Below are 6,504 nucleotides of genomic sequence, written 5' to 3'. Positions count from 1 at the left end.
TCCGTGTTGTGGATGGCTTCTTTGTGGGCTTGGGAAGAAAGGCTACTCAGCAAAGAACGGGGAAAATTATTCTAGCAGGTTAGCTAGAAGGCACCACAAAAATGGCAGTAACTAGTACGTGTAGACAAATACCAGTAGTCCTCAACTTATGACCTCGAGCCCAAAATTTGTTGTTAAGCGAAACATTTAAGTGAATTTTGCTCCCTTTTATGACTACACGTTAAGTAAATCACAGCAGTTAAATTAGTGACACGGTTGTTAAGTGAATCCAGTTTCCACATTGACTTTGCTTGTCAGAGAGTCACAAAAGGGGATCACGTGACTCTGGGATATTGCAGCCGTCATAAATATGAGTCAGTTGCCAAGTGTCTAAATTTTGATCATGTGACCATGGGGATGCTGCCAAGGTCGTGTGAAAAACAATTATAAGTCACTTTTTTCAGTGCTGTTATAAAGTAGAGGACTACATGTATTCAAACAGGCTGCCATCTTACCAGTTGGGGAATTCTGGGAGTTGAAGTCCATCTTAAAAATGCCAAGGTTGAGAAACAGTGAATTATAGGTACACTGTCTTACATCACCCACGGTGCTCAGTCATAACGTATTAGTATCTGAATGAAGGAGCTGAATCAAGTTCATTGTAGTTATTCTACAAGTAGGGTTGATCGTGTCAAGAATGCAGCAGATGAAGGCATGTTCGCAAGGTCAATTATTGGCACGCAATCGTGATTCGTATTGTGCTTAACCCAGTTTAAGTGCTGATGGAGAATCAAGGCTGCCCATCTGACCTAGAGCTGGGTCAGCCATTTGCAATACTCACAATTGTTTTTGACCACTCATATACACACCGGGTGGTTTAGCAAGAGCAGTGAAATCCTATCCCATGTCCACGCTAGATTGGAACGCCGCGTGAAATTCCTTCACACGAGTTGCTCATGAGATCATGTTTACTCTGATGAAATTGGGTAGCCCAGCTATTTTGTCCCATGGCTTTGTTTACAACTCCAAGGGAGGGGGGGGAAAGGACATTTCCTCAGTGGAGGTTTCTTTTGCAACTGTTTTGAAAAAAATCAGCTGGAGAATTTTCTCGTTTCTAATTTCAGAAGTTTCTTGTAAACAATTCGTGGAGATTGAAGCACAAGCTACACTAACTTGTACTGGATGCAAATCGGTGGCATCTTGCTATGCCTTTTCTTCCAATATGCTCGCCTCAAGAAAGCAAGGTTAGATTCCTTTTGTTCTTGGATGGGAGAGTATCCCATTTGATTCCTTCTTTACAAGTTTGTCTGGATAAGTCCTCTGCCAGAATAATAGAGTTGGGAGGGACCTTGGAGGTCTGCTAGTCCAACTCTCAAGCAGGAGACCTATACCATTCTGGGCAAATAGGTGCCCAGTCTCTTCTTAAAAACCTCCAGTGTTGGATCGCCCACAACTTCTCTAAGCGAGCGATTCCTCTGTTTGCCCAACTCACTCAACCACAACCCTAGATAGTGAACCTGACACCTCGTACATCTTTAATTAAGCTACACAGTTAACAACAAACCAAGAAGATGGCTATTTTAATTTTCTCACAATATAGTAGGCCCACAGAGCGTTACACACATTTTCTTCAACCAGAGTTTGTGGCTGAAGATGTCATGTAAACACAGTCTAAGACCTCAGGCCCACATTTTAAATTAAAAATTTCCATGTAGATGACCAGGCTGAGCCCGAGGGAGGGTCAAGAGCGTCATCAGTCTTGAGTCCCTTCGCACCCACAAGAAATCTGAAGTCCAGCCCACCTTGAATTCCATTGACTCTTATCTACCACCAATTTGCTTGGACCCTTAGTAGTTCAGATTCTTGTAGGAGCATAAGCTTGCAATAAACCTTTATATTCATTTGAACTTCCCTGATTTTCCCACACATTCCATTTTTTAATAGCAAGCATTGATCAAGAGGAAGGTATGTAGTACTGTACCACAGAGATGTTTCAACCAATGGCTTTGTACTCTACAGGTTGGTCAAGAATCAAGATGGTTCTGCAGGTCCACCCTTAACTTTTGCCAAAGAGCAACGTGGGGAGTGCTGTGCTGAAGGCTCAGAAGCAGAAGTGCAGAATAAACTCCCCCAAATACCTCCCAGGGGGTCAGGACATGAGCATGCAGACCTACTGTATGCAGCTCCCCCTGCCCTATCTGGAGGGTGCAACATGATGGAAAATGTTGAGAGGGATCTCATTAAAAGTTATTAAAATCCTTATGATGTGGATATAAATGTATCGGAGTTCTTTTGAAAACATTTAACTGTGGGCAGGGAAGAGTCCCAATAATAGAAAAAGGAAGAAACAGTTTCAAATTTGAGTCAATTTCTTTCACTGCACAAGACACTATGTATCAGAAACTATTATAACATTTTAGCAGAATCCCTAGAAAGCAAAGCAAAGCAAAGCAAAGCAAAACAAATCAGTCCTGGATTTTTTTTTTCTTAAAGAAAAAGAACCAAGGGCTGTCTGGCAAGATTGTGACAGGGTGAAGATGCAAACAAAAAACAGAAAAAGAGCTTTGAATTTTAGGTGGAGGGGACGACCCACCAACCAGAAGGGCAATCTGTTTCAAAAGAGGAAATCCCCATCACCCCCCCCCCCCAGGCCAGCTAATGGGACGTGTAGTCCAAAGTATCTCCTATATGTACACATAACCATAATTTTATTTATTTATTTTTGTATGTATTACATTTTCAGATTTTTGTGTAAAAACAGTGAGCATTTTAAGCAGGGGAACCTGCTCAACTTGAGCAAAAAAAAAAAAAAGCTCTGTTGCAAGAAGGGACCATCCCTATCAACACCCCCCCCACACACACACACACACCCCGGAGGTGGCTGATAGGACTTGTAATCCCAAACATTCCTCAGTAGAAGCCCAAAGTCACCCTCTGGATCTCTCAATCCTAAAAAGCACTGCTGCACAAATGGGCCTTCGCAGGGGTGGGGGAGGCAACCTCCAACCCTATTCCGGCCTCTCATGCATAAGGGGAGACCCGCTGGCTGCCTGATGGATGGGATTTGTAGTCCAAGGGTCCCCGGTGGGGCGAAGCCTTGAGGAGGAGCAGCCGCAGCCGCCTAATCGCCTTCACCTGTGCGGCCGAGGCCCACCCCTCCCGCGCGCCTCGGCCGTCTCCATGGCAACCGGTCCGCGAGCCGGGGAAATAGCCGAGCGATCGCACCTGTGTTTGCGCGCGAGCGAGCGAGCGCGCGCCTTTCCCGCCCAGCGCCCTCGGACCGCCTCGCGGGCTCTTTTCTGCCCATCTCGCCCGTTGATTGGCTGTTCCGAAAACGCGTTCCTTCGGATTGGCTGAGCGGTCTCTCCCTTCTCCGAGAGGCGGGAACATTTAAAAAGTCGCCGGGCTCCTCGTGCCGAGTGCAAAAAAAGCAAAGCGAGCGCGCTGCAGAGGCAGCGGACGCCGCTATCGCGTCCCTCGGTTCCCGAAAGGGACGACGGTGCGGGGCGCCGGGGGGGGGGGGCAAAAATGTCTCTCTCCGGTGCTCCCGCGGCCCAAGTCCTCGAGCTCGAGGCCGGGCAGGGCCTTTTGAGCTTTCAGGTAATTCTAGCGGAGACTTTTCTACGTCGTAAGATACGGCGGGGACCGCGAGTTCTTTAGCTAATTAATAGCTTATTGTTCTCGGGGAGTCAGGATAGCACCTGTGGTAATTTTAAGCACGGCGTGTATTCTTTGGAGTAAAAATGCCAGGGGTGGCGGAGATATCTCAAGGGTGCTTTATTCAAAAGACGCCAATCCCACAGGTCACTAAAGATACTTATCTCAAACCACCACAGGTGAATAGGAGTTAGCTTTAAAGGTAAAATTGCCTCAGGAACTGACTTTCCTCTTAGGAATAAAGGGAATTCTTGGGGTAATTTTAGCAAAGAATTCAAGTTCTTAAGAGTAAAATTTTGGTCGAACCTGAGGTTATCTCAGCTATGTCCTTTTAAAAAGGACCAAACCACCATAGATGAATAAGTGTTAAAATTAGCTTTGGAGTAAATGTGAGATAATCTTAGCCATGTCTTTGCAGTAAGGTGAGGCAATTTTAGCCAGGTGTAGTTAAAAGGTGAACAAGCATTAAAATTAGCTTAAAGGCAAAATGGCTTCAGTCCCTGGAGTTGCCCTTTCTTGAATAAAGTCACCTCTTGGGACCTGAGGAATTTTAGTCAAGACTCAAATCCTTAAAAGAAGGAAAACATGTAGAGGACTAGTAGCTTCAAGTAACTAAAGGCAAAAGTTAACTAAAATTACTTCAGGTCCTGGAGTTGACCTATCTTGAAATAAAGTCAGCTCTTGAAGTAATCTTAAGGTAATTTTAGCCAAGGTGCACATTTTAAAATATTGGTGGAATCAGAGGCAATTTCAGCCATGTCCTTTTAGATACAGTGTTTCTCAACCTTGGCAACTTTACGATGTGTGGACTTCAACTCCCAAAATTCTACAGCTAGCAACACTAGCTGGAGAATTCTGGGAGTTGAAGTCCACACATCGTAAAGTTGCCAAGGTTGAAAAACACTGAAGGACCAAACAACCATAGGCAAGTGAGAATTAAAAATAGTTTTAAAGGTAAAGATAAAATTACTCAGGAGCTAACCTTGCTCTCAGAAATAAAGTGATTTCTTGGGACCTGAAGTAACTTTAATCGGCTCAAGTTCTTAAAAGAAGCAAAATATGAGGACTACCTACTTCAAGTAACTAAACAAAAAAGTTAACTAAAATTACTTCAGGTCAGGCAATTGGACATATTTTCTTAAAATAAAGTCAATACGGGAGGCCTGAGGTAATTTTAGCCAAGGCTCAAGTTGTTAAGAGCCGTGGTGGCGAACCTATGGCACGCGTGCCACAGGTGGCATGCAGAGCCCTCTCTGGTCACACGTGCCGTCGCCCCAGTCCTAGGCCTTCAGCTGGGTTTTATAAAACCTTTTTGCTTTAGGCCTCTACCACCGTGTGCAAAAAAAAAAAGTTCAATCAATTTCAACTTCTCATGGGAAAAAAAAGATCTTGCAGAGTTGGAACTGATTGATTGAACTTTTTAGTCCCACCCAGTCTGCTGTTATCACCGCAGCCACACCCACCCAATTGACCATGCCCACCCAATTGGCCACACCCACCCAATAGGCCATGCCCACCCGGCACCCGGCGATACGTAAGAGGGTTTTGGGTTGCAGTTTGTAAGAGTTAAAATTTTAGCCATGTCCTTGCAGGCTAAAAAGTACTTCAAGTAAGTAGAGGTTGAAAGTTAACTAAAATTACTTCAGGCCCAGGACCTGGCTTAACTCTCAGGAAATTGCTTCAAGTGTCTGGAGTTGCCCTTACTTTCTCCCAACTCAACTCTTGGGACCTGAGGAAATTTTAGTCAAGGCTCAAGTTCCGAAAAGAAGCAAAACATGTAAAAGACAGCTAGTTACATGGTCAGAGGAATTCTCAAGGGGACAATGTTCCAATTCATTGTATATTGTCTTCTTTCACTCACAGAATAAAACACAAAAATCCCCTTTGATTGATTGCTTTTCTAATCTCTGAACATAAGTTGGTCATTTGGTGATGTTGATTTTTTTTATTTCAAAGGCATGAATCCATATAGACGAAGAAGAAGACATCAACAGTAAGACAGATGGTTTAATTCACTCTTCGGTATATCATGAAAGTGAGGAAGCCTGGCAAGTACTGTTTGCAACATGTTAACTTTGGGCCTTGCTGAAGTTTATTCTAAGGCAGTGGTGGTGAACCTATGGCACGTGTGCCAGAGGTGGCACTCTGAGCCCTCTCTATGGGCACACATGCCGTCACCCCAGCCCCGCCTCCCCCCGCGGCCTCCTCCTCACCAGCAGACTCCCGGAGGAGAATCACCCCTGAGCGTGGCCCGCGCGCAGCAGCCCAGCCAAGGACATGGCAGCCGGGCAGTGGGGACAAGACTCCGCCCTTGCACCCTGTCGCGTGCAGATGATGCTGTGCGGCGCAGGCAGAAGGCGTGGCTGCCATGGCACTGCAGAGCCGCCTGGGAGATCTGCGACAGGCCATGGAGGCGGTAGGTGGCCCTGCGGGATGGCAGAGCGGGACGGGGAGGCGGGCGGGCGGGAGCGGGGGCAGGGTGGTTTTTGGACACTCAGTGTCTAAAAGGTTCGCCATCACTGCCTAAGGCTTGCTTTAGCAGTTTTTTTAAAAAATGGTCTTGGAGGTTCTTTGTTGCGCTATTTGTTGTTAGCTTCTTTGGCAGTTCCTTGATTAGGACATTGTTTACTTCTTGATTGTTGGTCTGATGTTAATCATAGTGTTAATCTATGCACATCTCAGTGTGTATTGCTGGTGAGGAGGTGTTGTCTTTTTTGCAAAGTAGGTACTATTGATGGCTAATTTGTCAGAATGACAGGCTCCTAGAAATTTATTAGTGTTTTTGGACATTGCTTGGTCTAGGACAGGGGTAGGCAACCTTGGCTCTTTTATGACTCGTGGACTTCATGCTGGCTCAGGAATTCTGGG

Source organism: Protobothrops mucrosquamatus, unplaced genomic scaffold (genome assembly GCF_001527695.2).
Source record: "Protobothrops mucrosquamatus isolate PMUCROS unplaced genomic scaffold, P.Mucros_1.0 scaffold4, whole genome shotgun sequence".
Taxonomy (NCBI): domain Eukaryota; kingdom Metazoa; phylum Chordata; class Lepidosauria; order Squamata; family Viperidae; genus Protobothrops; species Protobothrops mucrosquamatus.
Note: the sequence above shows the minus strand (reverse complement) of the source record.